Below are 23,233 nucleotides of genomic sequence, written 5' to 3' on the forward strand. Positions count from 1 at the left end.
AGTTCTTAATTACTTGAAGGTCACTACAATCACATGCTGTATGTTCAGCTTCCAAGGCATGCTGTTCAAATGGCTTGACTGTTTTCTTTAAATTTATTGAAGCTTAGGCTAAGCCTTAAACAAATAAGTCATTATTTCAAAGAAATTATACTAACATTGTTAAAACTTCTTAGGGAAGTTTGTAAAGAAAGTAGCATTTTTTTTAACTAGAAAGAAATACAAAGGTAATTTATTTGTGTGGGTTTTTTTATCTTACACGTTTATACATTACCTCTATTTTGTATTTATCAATAATTTTTCCTTTATTGATTAAGGTATTACATACGTGTCCTTATCATCCCATTGCCCCCACACACACACTCTTGCCCTCACCCCCCTCGTGTTTGTGTCCATTGGTTATACTTATATGCATGCATACAAGTCCTTTGGTTGATCTCTCCCCCTAACCCCCACCCTCCCCTACCTTCCCTCTGAGGTTTGAGCATCTGATCAATGCTTCTCTGTCTCCGGATCTGTTTTTGTTAATCAGTTTATGTTATTCATTATATTCCACAAGTGAGTGAGATCATGTGATATTTATCTTTCTCTGACTGACTTATTTCGCTTAGCATAATGCTTTCCATGTCCATCCATGCTGTTGCAAATGGTAAGAGTTCCTTCCTTTTCACAGCAGCATATTATCCCATTGTGTAGATGTACCACAGTTTTTTAAGCCACTCATCTGCTGATGGGCACTTAGGCTGTTTCCAAATCTTAGCTATGGTGAATTGTGCTGCTATGAACATAGGGGTGCATATATCCTTTCTGATTGGTGTTTCTAGTTTCTTGGGATATATTCCTATAAGTGGGATTACTGGGTCAAATGGGAGTTCCATTTTTAGTTTTTTGAGGAAACGCCATACTGTTCACAGTGGCTGCACCAGTCTGCATTCCCACCAGCAGTGCACGAGGGTTCCTATTTCTCTGCATCCTCGCCAGCACTTGTTTGTTGATTTGTTGTTGATAACCATTCTGACAGGTGTGAGATGGTACCGCATTGTCATTTTGATTTGCATTCCTGGGATGATTAGTGACTTTGAGCATGTTTTCATATGTCTCTTGGCCTTCCTTATGTCCTCTTTTGAAAAGTATCTATTTACGTCCGTTGCCCATGCCATGTCTTTTTAATATTTGAGGGAATATCATGTAAAAGGGCAGTAGACAGGTTTTGTTTGACTGCAGTGTGTAGGACATAGACTGTGAATTCACAGAGGGTCAATTTCAGCTCTAGGCAAAAGAGAACTAACTTGAGCCATGTGATAGAACAGGTCCCTTGTGAGGTAATGGCTTGCCCAGTGTTAGAACTCTCTAGTCATCTCATTCCCTGTGAACTGACATGGGCCTTCAGGAAGAAAGTTCTCACAGCAAATTCAGGTTGTGAATGCTGAAATGAATTTCTCCAGGTTGGATGGCTAATAGCTGTGCACAGTGCATAGCTAGTCCCGAATTTGGGGCTCTCAGCTCTTGGGATTTGTTGGGAATGGGCAAGGAGGAGTGGATTTAGAGATTTCTGGCCACTGTGATGGACCCATTAAACACACTGTCTCGATATAGCATACAGCAAAGCCAAGTGACCGCCTTTCAGTATGCTTCTGGGGAGATCTTTGCGTGGTGTGCATATGTGGGAGGGCATGAGGGGACATGGTGGAGAGCAAAATTTCCTTGCAGGCACAGAAATTGTCTTCTTCACTACTGAATCCCCAAGGCTAACACAGGGCCTGGCACTGAGGGGAAAGACAATAACTAGTTGTTGAATAAATGAAGGAATAATGTGTCTTGTTGAATGAATAATGAATGAATGCTATTTGTAAATTCTAGCTTTTCTTTGAGAGAAAAATGTCATTTCAAGTGTTAGCTGAGAGATCAGATTTGTACCCATCCCCCCATGATATTGGGTTGCAATATATCTATAAATACTTGTCTTCTCATTGCAATCTTTATATCATGACCCGGACTGTTTTTATATCAAAAGTAAGTCTCAAAAATATGATTCTTGCCAATTGTAATCATTTCAGTGATCCACATAACTATTAGATGCCTAATAGTGGAAAAACTAATATTTTTTACATCTAGGTTGGTTAAAATATTTTATAGCACTTTAAAATGACACCACATTAATGCAATTTGAGTGGCTTTTTTGCCTTTTAAAATTGACATATATGGTTTAGATGGCTTTATACTAAGAAAGCTAATAATTTATGTTGTTTGAAATTTGTATTCTTTTTCTATAACAAAGACATTTATTTTAGAAATGAAATATCTTATTGTTTCGATGAATGTATTATATTTATCTTTATGTACATTCAGTGACATATCATCTTTTCCAACAGTATAACCCAGAGAAATACCTCTTGAATCTATTATGAAATTTCTCAGACCAAAATCCTAGTAGGTAAAACCAAAGGACTTGTATGCATGCATATAAGCATAACCAATGGACACAGACACCAGGGGTGTGAGGGCATGAACGGGAGGTGTGGTGTGGGGGCATTAAGGGGATAAGGACATATATGTAATATCTTAATCAATAAAGAAAGAAAGAAAACCTTTGGCCCTTTTTTAGCTAGTCTTGGTGTGGATATAAGGTACAGGTGGAGGAACTGTGCTTTTGTCTCTACCTTTACCAGTCACCTTCCATAAATCTTTCAAATGGACGTTCTAAGGTAGCCAAGAACCCGTGAGCATGTCCTTGAGTATTCAGGCAACCCTGGAGCTTGGGGAGCCTGGCTTGTTTGCATAATCAGACCTGGGAGTCCCAGCACACAGGTCAGTTTCATCAGAAGGTCTGTCATGGTGTGAATAGACACTATCACTAGTTTGGGAGAGAGGGTTTATCATCTAGAGAACTGTGTCCCTGGAGGTCCAGGCAGGATACCATGTTAGGTTGCTATGCTTGGCATCAGCACGCTCCCCTTGCCTGTCCTGGTCTTGCTGAAGATCTATGGTTCAGGGAGAATGTAGTTCTGGTCAGTAGTCTTCAACCTCTGCCTCTCGTACTTTTTGTTTCCTGCAAGCTATTGCTCAGCAGCCCACTCCCTGCCTCATCCTCCCACTGGGACTGCCCTTAGATATTCATTCATTCATTCAGCAAATATTTACTGAGAGCTTGCTGTATGTAGCAGTCATTGTGCTAGATTCTAGATATGCAGTGGCAAATAAAACAAACTGGCTGCTGAGTTTTAAAAAATTTTAAAGCCTTTGTGGATAGGCCCCTGTCTTTGAAGTATGTGGCCCTGGAATAGGATTATTGGGATACAGAAAAATAAGGAATTGCTTCCCAATGGGGATTGGAAACTGTCTCATTGCAGGTTATAGGAAAGAGAGGGGATTACATACCCTCTTAGAGCTTGAGACCCAAATAATTCATTATTCCACAGACAAAGTCCTCTGAGACTGCTTCATCCAACCTGCCCCCTAGGCCAGTATTTCTGAGGCTAAAATATGATGACTGTGTAGAATTGTCCCTGACTTTAGATGCCAGTATTTTTTTAAACTGATTCCCTAGGAGGACTTTAGCCTTAGCCCCTTGTGGATGGCCATCCAGATGTACAGTCTGGCCTGTCTTAACCTTGTGTCATGGAGGAGTGACCTTCATAGTGTCCCTTCTGTACTATAGCTCCCAGTGAATGGCCACAGGCTGCACAGCCTCTGTTCTTGGGGCTAATTATAAATCTGAATTTCACTCATGTGCTCCATGTATTACTAGGCCTTTCTTAGCTCCAATTAGATGGCCTTGAGCTGATGCAGTCACTGTCACCATGATCGCAGAGACGGCAGTTGTACCTATATGAATTTGAACTTCTAGATCCCATCTTCTCTCCTGAGAAATTTTGCATGAACACTTGCAAGGATTGCTCAAAGTTTGAACTAGCAGCCCCAGGACTACTAAAGACTCAGCTAGTTAGAGGCTTTTAAGCTGTGTGGACTGCCACGGAAGACCCGTTCCCTCGTTGTCAGCCTAACTGCTCCACAGTGCCCTTTTTGAAGAAGGGCTATCGGATTTACTTGGACTTCACTGTGGTCTTTACATGGCTGAAGTGCTTAGCTGAAGGTTCTGTAGTCCCACACTTTTTTAGATGCGCTCTCACTTCTGATACCCATTTGTGGTACAGAATGAAGCCTCAAAGCCTGTAAAAGATGATATTCTGTCTCATTGGAGGTACCTGGAATAGAGGCCTTATGGGAAAATAAACTACTGGCATTAAAAATTAAAAAAACAAAAACCACACAATAAATATCTGTGAATCCGCTAAAGAGGGCCTCTTAGGCTATGGCCATCTGATTGGAGCACCAGAACCCTGGAGCGTAATAAGTGTCTTGAGAGTTCTGCACTGGCAAGTTCTGTACTTGGTGGAGTCTTGTTTTCTAAGAAGTCTGATGTCCCAAGTTTTTCAGAAAGCCAGACTCTTTGGTGCCCTGTTAAGTAATTTGGAATAGAGGAGAACCATGGTGCTCACACTGTCTAGAAAGTCTCAGAGATATTTGCAGTCCTGTGCTTCATGAATAATCCAAGTTGCTGGCATTTTGAGCCACCCTGACAAAGTCCAAGTGATGTGCACTCAAAAATGGGCACCTTGCCCATCATACCTGGTGCTACTGACGACTCCAGAATCAGGCCTGCCATCCAGTATGAAATGCTGTGTAATGCTGAGAACATCATTACATCTCTCAGATTTGGGCTTCATGGACAATCTAAAACATTAACCTCTTATTTAAAAAAAATCAAAATGATTGTTTGCCTTGAAAATATTAATAAAATATGAAAATAGTACAAAGGAAAACCTATTTATTCTACAATAAATTTTAAGTTGTTTATAATGTAAATGAAAAAAAGAAATGCTTATTTTTTAAAACTTTTTTGGTCTGTCCTACCACCCACAATAATTTTATATCTCACTTCATTATCTCATTAAGACCATGAAGTTCTTCCTTCTCTTCAACAGATGAAGAAGTAAGGTTTAGAGAACATAATTTTGTAAATGTACATAGTTAACATGTAGCATAATTAATATTTAAAGCCTGTGCTATTTCCATGAGAATGCATAGCATTTTGGAATTTTCAGGCCCCTGTGATTATTAGCACAACAGTAGCCAACATTTTTAGTATGATGTAGTTCAATCTGGCCATTCCTCACGAATCCTCATTACCTCACAAGTCAGAAGCAAGTTTATGTAGAACAGTGTACCAGCTTGCAACGATTAGAGCCGTGCTTGCCACAGTGTCGGTTCTTGTGGTGGTCATGAGGCTGATCTCTAATGGAAAAGACGGGGTACAGCGCTGATCACCTTCTCCATTTGACAAGTCTCAGGTGAGAATTTAATTTCTGACAAGAAAGTGGTTTAAAAGGAGATTTTCAGTTCAGTGGTTTCTGCCTTAAACATTTCTATGGTCTCTGGACCCAGTTTAAACTTTACCAAGACCAAATCTTAGTACATAAAGGCAAAGGTAGGTTTGTGGTTATGGCAGACATACTGCAATCTAATCAGCAACAGACAAGTGATGTCAGAGGCAAGATTGTTTTATGGATAACAAGGAGGTTGAGTGCTATCCAGTTGAAGGTATTTTCTTGTTTTGTTTTGTTCATTGTCACGGGACTTGCTGAGCAGATCTAAAGGCTTTGGGCAGTCCTGGCACTCACGTTGTGCCAGTTGACCAGGTTTATGAAGGGCTCGATAGCTCTCTTAGGATACTTTCAGAGGCTTTTTGTAAGCTGCACCCATTGGTATGGAACACAAGGTCTTTAAACCTTGGAGAAAAGCAGATTAGTAGTAAGAAGCCGTTAATCAGAGCTGACATCTCAGAGTAGAAGATGTGGCTGTGTGGCCTTGGCATCAGAACTTCCTTAGACCCCTTCCAACGAGGTTCAATGATGTCTTCCGTGGGTTTAGACACCAGGCATGGCCTAGTGACACGGTCTGTCTGGATCTGCTGGTGGGATTTCTTGTCTCTGCAAATGGGTTGCTTTCACACACTTCATTAGTGCTTTGTTATAATTTAGCGCAACACTATCTAGTATGAACATCAGACAGTGGAAAGCTGCTGGGGTTGTAACCATAAGTCTTTGGTCACATAGGCCTGCCGCTAATCTTCGAGCGGGAACAGTGACAGTATTTTATGTGTTGTGTATGTGTTTGGCCCCTGTGATCTTATTTCTGCGCAAACCTTCACCCTTTTCATTTTCAGAATTAACATCATAAAGGATACTAACAATAATTAATTTTACATACTAGTATTGCTCAACAATATTACTACAGCTACCCTAATTGTTAGGCTCATAATGTGAGAAAAGCTGTCAGGATAGAGCAGCCAAACCCTGTCCCTTTGAGCACCTTTGTAAGAATTAAGAGGGGGTGTGTGTGTGTATGAGGAAAGTGTTCATGGGAATATGTTTTAGATTGCATTTCTTTTCAGGATATGTAGGAGTATGCCCACCAGCAAGGACTGATTTAACCATCCTCAAAATGATAGTTGAGAAACTTCTAAAAATTTTAACCTGAGGTTTAACAGAATATGATCAAGATGCACAATTTACAGGATAGATTTGTAAAGAAAGTTCTTTCATGTCGTTAGATTCATCAACGACTTCACTGCTCACATCATCCAGAATTTGCAGAGCTAGTAAAATGTACTGTTTTATGTGTGCAAAGATACATGTATAAGGATCTTTATTGCACATTGTAATAACAAAAGATTGGAAACAACCCGAATATAGAAGGTAGGCACTGGTTGAAATGAATTATTAAATATGGCACATGGTGAAATGTTACACAATCATGAAAAAGGATAAGTCAGCTCCGTATATAGCAACATGCAGTGAACTCCAAATTTTATTCAGTGGGAAAAGCCAGCTGTGGAGTGGTGTGCATGTGTTTGTTTAAATCTAAAAAGAACACATTTCTTACATATACAGAGAAAGACAGATATCTGGGGAAATACACAGATGCTGACAAATAATCCTGGGGTGGAGGGCGGGTTCGGGCTAGAAAGGGTCAATAGGGAAAAAAGGGACATATGTAATAGTTCCAACAATAAATATATTTTTTTAATTTCTTTATTAATTAAGGTATTACATGTGTCCCCATCCCCCCATTACCCCCACCTCCCATTCATGCCCCCACCCCCCTGTTGTCTGTGTCCATTGATTAGGCTTATATGCATGCATACAAGTCCTTTGGTTGATCTCTCCCCCTTACCTCCACTATCCCCTACCTTCCCTGAGGTTTGACGTTCTGATTGAAGTTTCTCTGTCTCTGGATCTGTTTTTGTTCATCAGTTTATGTTGTTCATTATATTCCACAAATGAGTGAGATCATGTGATATTTATCTTTCTCTGCCTGGCTTATTTCACTTAGCATAATGCTCTCCATCTCCATCCATGTTGTTGCGAATGGTAAGAACTCCTTTTTTACCACAGCGTAGTATTCCATTGTGTAGATGTATCACAGTTTTTTAAGCCACTCATCTGGTGACGGGCACTTAGGCTGTTTCCAAATCTTAGCTATGGTGAATTATGCTGCTATGAACATAGGGCTGCATATATCCTTTCTGATTGGTGTTTCTAGTTTCTTGGGATATATTCCTAGAAATGGGATCACTGGGTCAAATGGGAGTTCCATTTTTAGTTTTTTGAGGAAACTCCATACTGTTCTCCACAGTGGCTGCACCAGTCTGTATTCCTACCAGCAGTGCACGAGGGTTCCTTTTTCTCCACATCCTCACCAGCACTTGTCATTTGTTGACCTGTTGATGATAGCCATTCTGACAGTGTGAGATGGTACTGCATTGTTGTTTTGATTTGCATCTCTCTGATGATTAGTGACTTTGGAGCAGGTTTTCATATGTCTCTTGGCCTTCCTTCTGTTTTCTTTCAAAAAGTGTCTATTTAGATCAGTTGCCCATTTTTTGATTGGGTTGTTTATCTTCTTTTTGTTAAGCTGCGTGAGTTCCCTGTAAATATTGGAGATTAAACCCTTATCGTTGATATCATTGGCAAATATGTTCTCCGATGCAGTGGGCTTCCTTGTTGTTTTATTGATGGTTTCCTTTGCTGTGCAGAGCTTTTTATTTTGATGGAGTCCCATTTGTTTATTTTCTCTTTAGTTTCCATTGCCCTAAAAGCAGTATCAGTGAAGAAATTGCTTTGGCATATATCAGAGATTTTTCTGCCTATGGATTCCTCTAGTATTTTTATGGTTTCCCATCATATGTTTAAGTCCTTGATCCATTTTGAGTTTATTTTTGTGTATGGTGTAAGTTGGTGGTCTAGTTTTATTTTTTTTGCATGTATCTGTCCAATTTGTCTTGACTCCATTGTATGTTCATGACTCCTTTGTCAAATATTAATTGAGCATAGTGGTTTGGGTCGATATCTGGATTCTCTATTCTATTCCATTGGTCTATATGTCTGTTCTTGTGCCAGACCAGGCTGTTTTGAGAACAGTGGCTTTGTAGTACAGCTTGAAATCTGGTATTGAGATCCCACCTACTTTGTTCTTTCTCAGGATTGCTGTGGCTATTCGGGGTCTTTTTTTATTCCAGATGACTTTTTGGAGAGTTCTTTCTAGGTCTGTGCAATAAATATTTTTAATAAAAAGAAGCTAACAAATACTTATTTGCCTCAGGAAGGGAACTCAGTAGCTAAGGGCAGGCTTAGGAGAGTGACTTACTTTTCATTCTAAATACATTTTGGATTTTGTATCCCAAATATGTGTTACCTATTCAGAAAATATTGAAATGCTTTGTAGGAGCTCTGACAGCTTCCTATCAGATGCATTTGACAAGCGCGTTAGATTTCCTCAACTTGGACACTGCTGCAGTGTCTTAAAGAACCATGACAAGGTGCGGGGGGTGGGGGGGTAGATTGGAGAGATTGTAGGGAAGAGAGAGCTATGGCCAAAGGGAAGGGAGAGGGAGAGGAGGAACTAACAGAGAGTTGTTGAAATTGGGAGGATTGGTATATAAATGATGCCTTTAATTAAGGGAAGAAAATGAGAAAAAAAGTAAGTTTGTGGGGAGTGCAATAAAGACATTGTGAATTGGACACTATGAATTTGAAATGATGGTAAAATGTCCTGGTGATGTCTGCAGGCGATTGAGAGAGATGCTTTAAAAACTATTAAATGGCCTAAAGTACTTTTTTATTATCATTTTCATGACTCTTTAAAAGTTTCAGCATATTCAAATATCTTCTCTGTTCCCTAAGTATGATTATGGTGTAATGGAAAAATTAGGTTTCAGAAATGTTTTAGTTTTGTGGTGATTGGTACAAACAAGAAAATTATTTTGTTTTGAAATTACATACAAAGCAATTTACTGTTAGAAAACAATAGAGCTTGTGCCAGGGGAATGAGACTAATGCATTGTTCCCATCTCTGGTACAGTCTGAAACTATTAAATGAATAGTAAATTTTTAGATGTGTCCATTAACTAATACGGCTAATTTACAGTGGAAGTGTATGTGGTAGCCTGCATAGTTAATTTCTGAAATCATTGTGATCCTTGTTATTACAATTAATACTAAAAAACCTCTGTTTCCCATGTACAATGTAATGCTTCAAATACGATGCTATATGTGATTACATATCTTGTCAATATGTTGTTATCTAAAGGTGCCTGGTTTGCAGGGTTGTCTGAATTAGTAAATTTAATCATCATTATTGTTATTACTATTATTAATTTTTTTAAAATATTTTTTTATTGATTTCAGAGAGGAAGGGAGAGGGAGAAAGAGATAGAAGCATCAATGATGAGAGAGAATCATTGGTCAGCTGACTCCAACACGCCCCCTATTGGGGATTGAGCCAGCAATCTGGGCATGTGCCCTTGACCAGGAATCCAACCTGGGACCTTTCAATCCGCAGGTCGACGCGCTATCCACTGAACCAAACCAGCTAGGGCCTATTATTAATTTTACAACACCTTTGTATTCCCTTCCTCGTTTATCTTTAAAGAATGTGCAAGTGTGTACAGGATTGAGACCGTAACTGTGCAGTAGCCCTGATGACTTTCAAGGGGAGAAAATGCAGCACATGCAGCGTTTTCTGCCTGTTCATCTAGATGATGTCTGTTTGCAAACATTAAGCAAACAATATTGTTATGCAGCTCATTTGTGCAGCCTGCCTTTCAGTTTTGAATTCTTTTATTTATCTTTGGTAGTTGTGAAATATGCTTGCTTTATATTGTAAGTCTAAATGTTAACTGGTCATAGAGTGCTGATCAGTTATTTTTAGATTTTGTTTTTACCGATTTTCATGAAACATGTCTATTTTTAGTACTAAGATATAGTCACAGCTACTATTCTATAGCTAATTAAAGTTATAGCTTAATTGTTTTAAAATTTTTACAGAAAATATTATTTTGTTGTTGCCTGAAAGGTATTTTTCCATCCCTTCACTTTCAGTCTGTGTGTGTCCCTTGTTCTGAGGTGGGTCTCTTGTAGACAGCATATGTATGGTCATGTTTTCTTATCCATTCAGCCACTCGATGTCTTTTGACTAGAACATTTAATCCATTTACATTTAGGGTTATTATTAATAGGTACTTGTTTGTGGCCATTTTTATTCTTTGTGCCTGTGTTCCTACTTACCTTTCTATTTCTTCTTTTTACAACGGTCCCTTTAGCATTTTTTGCATTGCTGGCTTGGTAGTGATAAACTCCCTTAGCCTTTTTTTGTCTGTGAAGCTCCTGATTTCCTCTTCAATTTTGAATGATAGCCTTTCTGGATAGAGTATTATTGGATTCAGTCCCTTGCTTTGCAATGCTTTGTATACTTCATTCCATTTCCTTCTGGCCTGATGTATTTCTGTTGAGAAATCATTTGATTGTCTAATGAGAGTTCCCTTGTAGGTAACGTTCTGTCTCTCTCTTGCAGCCCTTAAGATTTTTTCTTCCTCATTGTTTGCCATTGTAATTATGACATGTCTTGGTGTGGGTCTTTTTGCATTCATCTTGCTTGGAACTCACTGTGTTTGTGTTACTTTTTCTTCCCCAAATCAGGGAAGTTTTCTGTCATTATTTCTTCAAATACATTTTCTAATTATTGCTCCTCTTCTTGTCCTTCTGGCACCCCTGTTATATGTTTCTTACTTGGTTTCATGTTGTCCCAAAGCTCGCTTAGACGCTCCTGCTGCTTTCTTTCTTTTCTTTTCTTTTCTTTTCTTTCTTTTTTTTTTTTTTTTTTTGCCAATTGCTGTTTAGATTGGGTGTGTTTTTCTGCCCTATCTTCTAACTCACTAATTCGGTCCTCTGCTTCTTCTACTCTACTGTTGAAAACTTCCATTATGTTGTTTATTGTAGCTATATCATTTTTATTTCCTCTTGATTCTTACAGAATATGTTGATTTTCTCATCCATCCTTTTTATGAACTGTATATCCTTGCTCTGAATTCTTTTTCTGACATACTGCATTCCTCTGTTTCATTTAGTTCCTTTTCTGCCGATGCCTCCTTTCCTTTGGGGGTTGTTCCTTTGTCTCCCCATTCTTGCTATCACCGGTCTGTGGCTTGCTGGCTGGATGCGCAGGGTCAGGGCTGACACCCCAGGCTTGGCCGCGAGGAGCGCAGTCAGAGGCTCGCCTGCGGGATGCGCAGGTCCGTGGTAACACCATGGTCTTGGTGGGCAGAGAGTGCAGTCCCAGGCTCGCTGGTGGGACATGCTGGGCCTGGGGCCCATGCCACGTGCTTGGTGGGCAGGGAGCAAAGTCCAAGGCTTGCTGGTGGGGTGAGAGGACCTGGAGCCCATGCTGTGGGCTTGGTGGGCGGGGGAGCACAGTCAGAGGCTCACCTGCTGGAAGTGCATGACTGGGGCAACACCACGGGCTTGGCGGACAGGGGCACAGTTCGAGACTCACCAGCGGGATACCTGGGAATGATGCGGTGGGCCAGTGGAAGGGGGGGCACATTCTGGGAGCTCGTGTCTGGGGAGGCTGGAGTTCTGGTGTCCTGGGTCTGCAGCTGAAGTAGCAGGTCTTTGGCTGGAATGCCTGTAGGGTCCAGGGTGGCGTCTGAGGCCAGTGTGGGTGGTGGAGAGGCTGGGCTCCTAGTCACAGCACCTCTCCCCTTCAAGATGTCATGGTTTCTGTCCAGCCGGCCACCCTGGGAGTGATTTCAGTGGTAGCAGGGGCTCTCCATCTAGGAGAGCCCGGGTGCCAGCCCCTGAACATCCTACAGGGTCTAACTATCCCCCCCCCACACACACACACACACCACTCACGTTCCCATACTCCTTTTTTGCTCTCTCACTCATTTACACTCTCTCTCTCACTGCTGTCCTACCAGCCGCCATCTGCCCGTCTCGTGAATGTGACTTTGTATGGCAAAAGGGAGTTGATAGCTGTGATTATGTTAAGGATCTGGAGATGAAATTATCCTAGAATCTCTGGAGTGGGCCCAGTGTAATCACAGGGGTCCCTATAAGAGGGAGGCAAGAGGAATTAGTCAGCGAAGGTGTGACTGTGGAAGGTTGGAGTGGTGCAAGGAAGGGGCTTTAGCCAAGGAATACAAGGGATGTCTAGAAGCTGGAAAAGCAAGGAAATGGACTCTCCCCTAAAACCTCCAGAAGGAACACAGCCCTCCTGACACCTTGATTTTTAACTTCTCACCATCCCAACTGTAAGAGAATAATTTGTTACAGCAGCAATAGGAAAGCAATACAATGAGGATTAACTAAACATTAGTAACTATAGTTTGTATGAATTATAAGAGATGTTTAATACTGTATTAAGAGACTTTAATATTTTTAATAGACTTGTATCCAAACTTTATTCATCATCAAAGAAACAGTGATTTATTATTATATATGTAATTTATATATATAAATTGGTGGCCCGGTGCATGAAATTTGTGCACCGGGTGGGGGGGTGTTCCTCAGCCCAGCCTGCACCCTCTCCAATCTGGGACCCCTTGGGAGATGTCCAACTGCCAGCAGTCGACATCCCTCTTGCAATCTGGGACCGCTGGCTCCTAACCGCTCACCTGCCTGCCTGCCTGATCGCCCCTAACTGCCTCTGCCTGCCTGCCTGATTGCTCCTAACCCCTCTGCCTGCCTGCCTGATTGCCCCTAACCTCTCTGCCTGCCTGCCTGATCGCCCCTAACTGCCTCTGCCTGCCTGCCTAATTGCCCCATACTGCCCTCCCCTGCTGGCCTGATCTCACCCCCAACTGCCCTCCCCTGCCGGCCTGATCTCGCCCCCAACTATCCTCCCCTGCCTGCCTAGTTGCCCCCAACAGCCCTCCCCTGCTGGCCTGGTTGCCCCCAACTGCCCTCCCCTGCTGGCCTGATCACCCCTAACTGCCTCTGCCTCGGCCCCCACCACCATGGCTTTGTCTGGAAGGAAGTCGGACATCCGAAAGAGGGCCGGTCGACCAGGTCTAATTAGCATATTACCCTTTTATTAGTATAGATAGATTATATAGGAGAAGATTGCTTACATGGGGGGAAAAGCCTTTTTCAGCAGAAGGAGATGCTCTTGGCAGACAAAAATACATAATCCCTATATCTGGACTGATAGCCAGCCATATGCACTATATTGCCAAACTGGTCATTAAAAAATTGAACCGCTTTCTTACACCTTACACCAACAGCTGTTGCCCTTAAGACCCCTCCTCAGCCCCCACCTTAGTTTCTGCCTTTGCAGTTCACTCAGATTAGGTTCTGATTGGACAGTTTCTATGCCAGTCAGCATCAAAAGCTCCACCTCCTAGGCAGCCATTGGCTCCTCGCAGTTCACCCAGATTTGGTTCTGATTGGTCGGTTTCTATGCCAGTCAGCATCTCCGGGCCTGTCTCTAGGCCTGATTAGAGAGGTGGGGCTGATCAGCAGATCAGACCCTGCTCCTCTCTCTGGGCCTTGCCAGCAGCCATGCCTCTCTCTCTCTCTCTGGGCCTCTGCTCTCACCTGGAACGGCTGCTGATCAGCCCCACCTCTCTCTCTGAGAGGTCAGCATTTCAGCCCGCTCGCCATTCCCCGCCCACCCGAGCCTGCTGTGCACGCAGCCTGGTGTTCGGTTGTCCCTTCAGTCATTTTGGACGTTACGGACCCTGGCTCTTCATATATAGAGAGATGATAGAATATCCCAACAATTAACACTGAAAGCCTTTCTTGGTAGTTTTCTGAGGCCTTTGCAACATTTCTAGGGAGAACAGGGCAAAGGGGCACAACATGCAGAGAGGGATTGTCTCCACCTCCATGTTTCAGTCTTTCTACCTTTGGCACTGCTCAATTGAAGGCTTCTGGGAAATGACAATTAAGACTATTGCTCTGAAGCAAAGTGTTAAGACAAGCTAGTCACAGGAAGATGTTAAGTAGACTGCTTTCTTTTACATTTTGTATGGATTCTAAGAATCTATAAATTACATAATGTTGAATACAGTTGCTGATTTGAAAGTGTTTGGCTTCTGCTATCTTATATGTCTTTATTTTGTGTTAATAAACAATAAACTCCTTTATTAGTATTAATATTTAATAATGCTATTTTATCAGATGATATTCAATAAAATTGTGATTTTAGATTATTTTGGATTTTCTAATTTAAATAAAGGAAAATCTGCTTTTTGGGATGTGAGATTCTTTGGAAATACTATGTATATATGTAACGAAAACATTGGTACTAATAGCTCTAAAATCCTTGGAGTGTTTTATGGAAGCAGGTATCAGATTTTATATTTTATTTGATACTCTAAGGCAGTGGTTGGCAAACTCATTAGTCAACAGAGCCAAATACCAACAGTACAACGATTGAAATTTCTTTTGAGAGCCAAATTTTTTAAACTTAAACTTCTTCTAACGCCACTTCTTCAAAATAGACTCGCCCAGGCCGTGGTATTTTGTGGAAGAACCACACTCAAGGGGCCAAAGAGCTGCATGTGGCTCGCGAGCCGCAGTTTGCCGACCATGGCACTAAGGCAATAAAAAATTCAACATCAGGTTATACAGGGAAATTAAGTTAACAAGGAAAATGACATTGTTCTGAAGTCATGATTCCTTTGCCAAAGAGGTTTTGTGATTTGCTGACCAGATCTTAAGTAGAATCATTGAGGCTCAAGAATTATGGAAGTAAGATTTGCATAGTTCTCTTCAGCTAGTTCTTCCTACCCCATCTCCTCCAGTGATCAGAAGTCTTAAGTCATTAGTTTCTGTGGGCATTTTAGATTACTTGAGCAAGGGAACCACATTACTCATTTAATTTGAATTTGATGGGGATGGGGGTAAAGAGGTCAGAGACTCAGGTCTGCAAGCTGAGTTCAGGGCCAAGGGTTGAATAGGGTCGATATGCATATGAGTCTAAGACACAGGTTCCTCACCTTTTTAGATCCTTGAAGAACTTTGCTTGGGGTTCACAATGCTTGGGTACTTTTTTATTTGATTATAGAAAATTTCAAATATATCCAAACTCAGGATAACTGTCATGAACCTCTACTTCCTCGTTGCCTGGCTCCTACTGTTATCTGGATGTTACCACACTTGCCTCATCCATTCTCTCTTCTCCCTATTTTATCTTAAATATTTTAAAGCAAATCTTTCCAATCTTTTTACCTGACCCCACATCCTTCAATGTGCACCCCTAAAAATATGGTTGTCTAATTTTAACTCTGCCTCATTTCTACCTTTCTTCTCAAACACAACCCGGGTATCCAGAAGCTTTGAGGGAAAAACATTTACTGAGTTGACCATAGTTACTCAATTTAATTTTACAGTGAAGAAATAGTATTTTTTGTTAACTTCTCATATAAGAAGTGTATTAACTAATTATGGATGACTCCTTTAGCTTCTACATTTATTTTTTCTCTTCAATATGTTATAATAAAATTAACTTCATGCTTAATTTAAAACTATGACTGGAGAATCAAGAATATATTGCTTTTTTGCCATAAGTTTGTAGTCAAGTATTCCTGTAGATATGATAGGCATACTGTTGGCAAAGATCTGCTCTCATCCAGAGGTCTTTTTTTCTTTCTATAATTCATTGATTTCTCAGAATAATTGTTACATATTTACAAAAAGTTTCCATTAGAAATTTTTTCAGTACTTGCACTGTTTTGAGAATCTTGTCATAAGTGAGTAATGTTTCATATCTATGCAACACAATTCTCAATCTGTTATTTATGTCAATATATAGGTGATTACTTGATTTTTATTTTGGAAATAAAATAATATGCAAAAGATATATAACTTTTCCATAGATAGGGAAATAAGCAGCACTAGAGTAGACTTCCTCGTGCTCATGACCGAGGCTTCCCACCGTATTTTGAGAGCCTGTGGGGATGTTTGATACTTCCTAGTCTACATTACGGGAATGCCCACTAAGATCAGTAAGTTGTTATTCAGCTAAAATGACTCATCAGTTAGAAGGATGATCAGTCAGCCAAAACCAAACTTGTGGAATGATTTTCAAAGATCCTCTTGTGTTTGTATGTAAATCTAATTATGGTTCTAAACAGACATCTGAGGAGATTTTTAGATCATTCCAAAAGGGAATACTACCAAGCAAAATGATTTAAGATCCTATTTACATAGTGCGCTGCCTTCATAGCAGAAATTCTTTGTAAATTTAACATGTAGCTTTGTAATGAGGTTCTTGCATGTGTGTGAATTACCTGTCACCCTCAGTCTTATCATTAGTCCATTATATCTTTATAAGCTTTTCTACATCATTTTAGATATTGTGAAATTTGTGTTTCAGGATTTTATGGAACTACTCTTTTTTCGTGACCACTTCATGATTATACAATGTTTACAGCAATAAAATGTATGTTTATGATGTTGTTGATTTAAATGATACTATGTTGAGCCCTGGCCAGTGTGGCTCAGTTGGTTGAGCATCATTGGTGCACCAAGAGGTCACCATTCAATTCCCTGTCAGGGCACATGCCTGGGTTGTGGGCTCTATCCCCAGTAGGGGGAATTCAGGAGGCAGCCTATCAATATTTTTCTCTCCTCTCTCTCTCTCTCTCTCTCTCTCTCTCTCTCTCTCTCTCTCTCTCTCTCTCTCTGTCTAGAATCAATAAAAACATATTTTAAAAAACACACTTAAATTATACTATGTTGAAAATACCTGTGCCATTTTCTTTGATTTTGGTGCCAGAAATACATACTTGTTGTGGCATTTCATTTTCTTAGTCTTCTGTGAAAATTCAAGCACCTTTGGGAGAAATTATGCATTAAATCTTTATTGTCTGTTAACAGCTCAGGGGAAAAAATTATTTTTTAGATCAGTAGTTGTGATCTTAGAAAACACATGGAACTTGAGGCAACTGGATAATAGAATAGGGGAGTATTGACCCCAGAAGGTGTAGGAGTCAGAGAGTCTATACAGGACTTGTGAACTCAGATGCTCCAGGGCCCACAGGGTAATACATGAGCATGAAGAAAATAGATTTAAACTGTGTGTACTGTGAGCTAAGTACCTGTCTAATATGATGGATTTTAGTTTTGTTGTTTTATAACATCACACTTCAGGGTTCAAAAGGAATGGCCAAACAAAACAAAAAAATCAGAGATAATAATTTTGGGACCTTATTATATCATGTGGGGTGCTGATAGGTGGTACTGAATTCAGATTGGTTCAACACAAAGGAACACTGTTACAGGCAGGTGAGAACACTGGGAATTTGAGAGCAGAAGGGTGCTGAAAATGGAGATAGGGAGCCATAAAGATTAGCGCACTTTCTTTACACTAGTTAGACGAGATCCTGCCTTTACTCATGGGAAAGTTGGATGCTTCTTCCCTTCATGGTTGATAAACGGAGGGCAGGCGGGGGGGCGGGGGGGGGTGCATCAGCGTCCCCTGTGTAGTTTGCCAAACTACAGATGGCATCTGAAATAATCCACGCCTTCCTCCCAGTGAGATTTTGATTCACAAAGTGGTATGTAGCATGGTTGGGTATGTTTTGGAAAAAAAACTTATCTTGATTCACGTGCAGTACATAATTGATCCTATTTTCTTGGAGGCAGAGGTCCAGTTTACCCTTTGACATATGCTTTTATCTCTGCTCTCAAAATAGTCACTTAAGATGCATGGCTACATTGTAGTTTCTCACATAAGTTGTCAAAGTGATTTATTTCATTCCATAAAGGAAGAATGAAAAAAAGCAACATACATAATTTAAGGGTTGGATATAGGTTTTATGAGGAAGAATGGAAGAGGTATATTAAGACAGAGCAGTTGGCAACTGCAGTCATAGCACACCTAGTATTAAAGAGACATATAATTATATCTGATTCAGCTTTTAACAAAAGTCAAGTTATATCTCCTAAGTCAGTGGTCGGCAAACCGCGGCTCGCAAGCCACATGCGGCTCTTTGGCCCCTTGAGTGTGGCTCTTCCACAAAATACCATGGCCTGGGCAAGTCTATTTTGAAGAAGTGACATTAGAAGAAGTTTAAGTTTTAAAAATTTGGCTCTCAAAAGAAATTTCAGTCATTGTACTGTTGATATTTGGCTCTGTTGACTAATGAGTTTGCCGACCACTGCCCTAAGTTATCATAAATATAGACAATGAAAATTTGTTATTGCACAACTAAACTCTCTGTCCTGCTTTCCAAGAAAAAGCTGCTCACTGCATATTAATTTTTATATCATTCCTGGCAGTTCAGGATTAATCACTAAAGATATAACAGCAATGACTGCGGTAGGGCTGATATGATCAGTTTGTGGTAAGGAACTTGAGCTTAGAAAGCAGAATTGCCTAACAGAAAAGTTGTTGGACATTTAAAATTACAACCAAGGTTGCAATTTCCTTCATTGCAGAATAAAAAATCTGAGTTAAAATGAGAAACCATTTATCTGGAATCTGCAATCTGATGCTCTTAACTTGGTAAACCTTTTACCATCTTATATTCCTGTTTTGGGTAAGGTTAGATGCCCTGCAATTACAGGGGACATTTTTCCCCCTAATTTGTTTGTTGATATTTTCCTAATATCTTCTAAGAAAGAGGTCGTTATCATTATTTCTGTTTTGGTGGTTTGCTAGTCAGTGACTATTTTTTGGCAAAATGCCTCCATTTCTGACTTAAGCTATGTTACTTTTGTCTGTGGGCCACACTCACACAAAAATATATGTTCATTACAGAAGAAATCTATAAACATTTACAATGGTGGGCAAAAGTAGGTTCATAGTTGTAATACAAATAACACAATAATCAATAAATAATACAAGAATAAACTCTGTTTCGCATACTCACAACTATAAACCTACTTTGCCAGCTCTATGAGGAATTGTGGTGCTAACATTTACTGAGCTTTGGCTTTGTAACAGGTACTGCTGAATTCTTTAGTTGAGTAGTCTCACTCATTTGCACTGCTCTGCAAAGTGGTGAGTGACTTCTGTATACCCACTGAGCAGATGTGAGGCGGAAGCTCAGAGAGACCAGGAATCGTGTCCACAGACACACAGATAAGAAAGAATACCGTGGGAATTCAGTCTAAGTCGGTCAGACTTCAGAGTTTAGGCTCTGAATCACTCCTCTTACATTAGCGGTTTCCAATTGGGAATTTGCAGATTAGCAATTCTCTGTAATTCACTTCTGCAGAAACGTCCCTCATTTCTCAAGTTCTAACAGGGTTATGGGGAACAATAAAATACCTTTAGAGCACAGGCTATCAAACTTGGCTACATTCTGGAGTCACTTATGAGTTAAACAAACAAAACAAAACAAAAACTGGTAGCTGTGTCCCACCCTCGTATGTTCAGAGTTAATTTGTATAGAGTGTGGCCTGGACATTGGTATTTTTGAAAAGCTCCCAGATGATTCTAAAATGCAGCAGAGTTTGAGAACTCCTGCTTTGGAACAATGCAATATTTTAAATTCTAAATTTCTATTCTTCTGTTAGTAAAAAAAAATAATAATGTTTTATTATAGAAGTACTACATATTTACTTTAGAAACTGCGGACAAACCAGTAAAAATTACAATTAAAATTATTTGTAATTCCTTCACTGAATAATAACTTCATAGGACTTGGCTATGTATTTTCTTCTGTGCATATTTGTGTATTTAAAGCTTTACCTTTAATATTACTCTTCTATAGAATTTTATATATTTAAGCCTTATTGCCTTTTATCTCTCTTACCTAGTCACATGTTTTATCAGGCTGAGAAATTTTTTATTCTTATGCACATTTATTAGTATTGTTGATTAGCCCTTATTGGCCAGTAACTCAAAGTAAAGTAGTATCTCTATTAATGGAGAATTTGTTTGTTATCTGAGGTAGCACTGAGGAGACGAACCGATGAGATGTATCTCCTTTGTACTCCGACTTACATAGCACTTTTTCAGACAAGAACTAGTAAACCTTGGTTTGCTTCCTTTCCTTCCTTCTATGTCATTAACACACAGCCTGTGTGGTTCGAACCCCCTGGGCTCTGGCATGTAGTACACACACAGTGAATGCTGAGGTGCATGAGCAAGCAGACAGATGTGCTCTGGGATCTGAGCTGGGAGTGGTGGTTATAGCCTGAAAAAAACTAATTACTGAAGAAAATGAGTGAAAATTATTTGGGAAGAGAGAATAAGAGTGGGGTTGAGATGAGCACGGAGCTAAGGGCCACTTTAGGAGATAGGTAAGATGCAGATTCTTCAAGAAATGTAAAAAGCCCTCTAGTTCCAGAAATATCCCTGCCTTGGCCCCCAACAGGCTCAGTCTGAGTTCCCTGACCCCTCCCACATCTCTATCTTTCCATCTCGTCATCCTGCTGGTTTATCAGAATAAAAAGGCTGAGTCAGATATACTTTCAGAGGAAGAATGAAAAAATTTTCTGGGTTTGATGCTCCTCAAATAGTTTCCTGATGAAGGTTTGGAGGAGAAACACACTGTAGTAAAATGGGGTTCAGTTAGGATACAACCAGAGCCTGTCAGTTAACAACCATCATTCCCTTCCCTACCAAGGTTGGGAATGGGGAAGAATTGAAGTAGAAGATGGGGAGGGGACTCAGAGCACTGCAGACCAATGAGGGGTTACGGTCAAGGGGAGAGGGCCCACCTGGGAGGTGTTACAGGTTTGGTAGGCAGCCTTGTCTTCAGTTACGCTCCTGAGGTACTTTTGGTGGTGCAGCCACAAAAGCCAGGCACCTCTGCATCGCATGGTTTATGAACGATTGTGTTTCATATCCACTTCTTTTAGTGTGACTTTATAATCATTAGATTTCTTAAGTCAAAATTATTTATCGTTTCTTTTGGCTCTTAAAAACTTTATTAGTTTTTAAATGTGATTGTCCATTTTAAACAAATTTTTATTAAAAAGGAAAAATTGCTGATGTTTTACGTCATCCGTGTATAAGATATATGCATGATTTATATTGCTGAAATCCTTTAGCATTGAATCACTATGTAGTTCCAAAAGTGTCAAGAAAAATGAGAAGCTATTTCTCGATTCTTCTTTCTCTGTTTTTATTGAATTCACGATGACTTTTAAAGAATATAAAGGCATTAAAGATAGTTAAAACCTCAGACATCCTGCTTTACTTAGAATTAAACAAAAACAAAAATGAAGAATAAAATAGCAAACCTGGTTTATTAATCTGAATAATGCTTATCTCACTATAACCACCATAATGAAAGACAGGGAATCTTTATAGTTACATTATATATTATAGCTAACTAAATAAAGAAATAAAATGCCAGAGGTAATATGTATTCAGGTGAATATCAGATATATTCAGTCCAGTGAAACTTTGAGATTTCGAGAGTGCTGTGCCAGGCGTCAGAGCCAGGAGTGTATTATGATTTAATAGCATCGCTCTGCTGCTTTTGATGAGCTGGCCCAGAAAAACATTTGAAGCAATAAAGCATCCATTTGGCTCCTAAGTAATGAGGGAGGCATTGCTCTTTGCATTAACTATTCAAGAAGAAAAGTGACCAACTGCTAATAAGCTTTATCCAAAGGGGGTAGTGGAAAACAGAGGAAAGTGCAAAGGGGAGGTTCTGTTCAATTTCATAAGCAGTTACCCAATACCCAGAGCTCCTCTTCCATGCGACTCTGGCCTGCTGTGTAAGTGGGAGTGCCTGTCAGATGTATCCAAGGCTTCGTGGTTTAAGGAAGGATTGTGTAGCCTAACCTAATGACAGATGAGAGGAAGCAATGACTGGTGAGTAGCTAAGATTGGGCTGATCTCTCTAGTTTTAAATACTGGACTTATTCTCTAAGATGAACAGTAGTGATTGAGACTTGATAGTTAATCCTTTTGGGAAGAGTTCCTTTTTAAAAAAAAATGATTATTGCTTTTTCATGACTTGGAAAATCTGCTCTATAATGCAATATGTAGAGTATCACTGGATTAAATGGCTTCTAACTTGAGAAAATGTATTTGCTATGTAAATAAGTATATCACTTATCATTTGAAAATAGTTTCAGCATAAGAATATAATATTTTGCTCCTCTTCCACAAGTAAATAAATGGTCCCTTATTTGCAATAAATGCTTAGGATTTAGCAACTTTGAGATTACAACCAGAATATTGTATTGACACACAAATAGGGGCTTTTTCAAGTCATTTTGGAATCTTTGAATCACTTTTGGTGCTATAACAGCATGAAGTTTTAATTTCACTTGCTTTAAGATTCTTAATATAATTAATTTGCCCTCTTTAGTGACATGAAAAAAGATGAAAGTCACAATTATTTTTTTCCTTAAAACCAACAAAGTGACTTTTATGCTAACTCTTCTCCTCTGCTCTTACTAAAAAGTAATTCAGTGGAATTCTACACAATGGGGGGGAAATCCTTCATATAAATTATATTAAAATAGGCAATGGAAATATGTAAACCCAACATTATTTAATAATAGTGTTCTTGGTACTATTCTAAGCCAATTACAAAACCATTTAATGGTGCATTCCTTTGATTTTCATTTTTTAAAAATTCTGCATTGATAGCTATGCATTAAATTTAAGCTTACCATGAATTATTTTGAAGTATATTTAAAATTAATTTTCAAGTTATAGTTTATGAAATAAGAACTCATTGTTTGTTTGGGTTCAAAGCCTTTGGTAAGGGTCTCAAAAGCCTGATAAATACGTAGCAATGAGATCAAAATCAATAAAAGGTTCCTTAGAATTTTTCTTACCTAGACCACATTGTGTCATACTCAACGAACCAAACTCACTTACTTTATAGCAATTCTTACTTTCTTTATCAAGGAAATAAGGTTTTGCAATAATCTCTCTTGTTGGTTATTAACAATCATTTAGATTGAATTAT

The 23,233-nt window shown here is 39.6% G+C and overlaps 1 protein-coding gene across 3 annotated transcripts in view; it reads left to right on the top strand.

Annotated features, from left to right (window-relative positions):
• The window catches only part of DGKH (diacylglycerol kinase eta), a gene marked incomplete at both ends in the record, with an annotated part of 230,839 nt that overhangs the window by 132,078 nt on the left and 75,528 nt on the right, over positions 1–23,233 (top strand). The gene's annotated exons all lie outside the window — the stretch shown is intronic.

The sequence above is a fragment of the Plecotus auritus genome (genome assembly GCF_963455305.1).
Source record: "Plecotus auritus genome assembly, chromosome: 3".
In the NCBI taxonomy this organism is placed as follows: Eukaryota; Metazoa; Chordata; class Mammalia; order Chiroptera; family Vespertilionidae; genus Plecotus; species Plecotus auritus.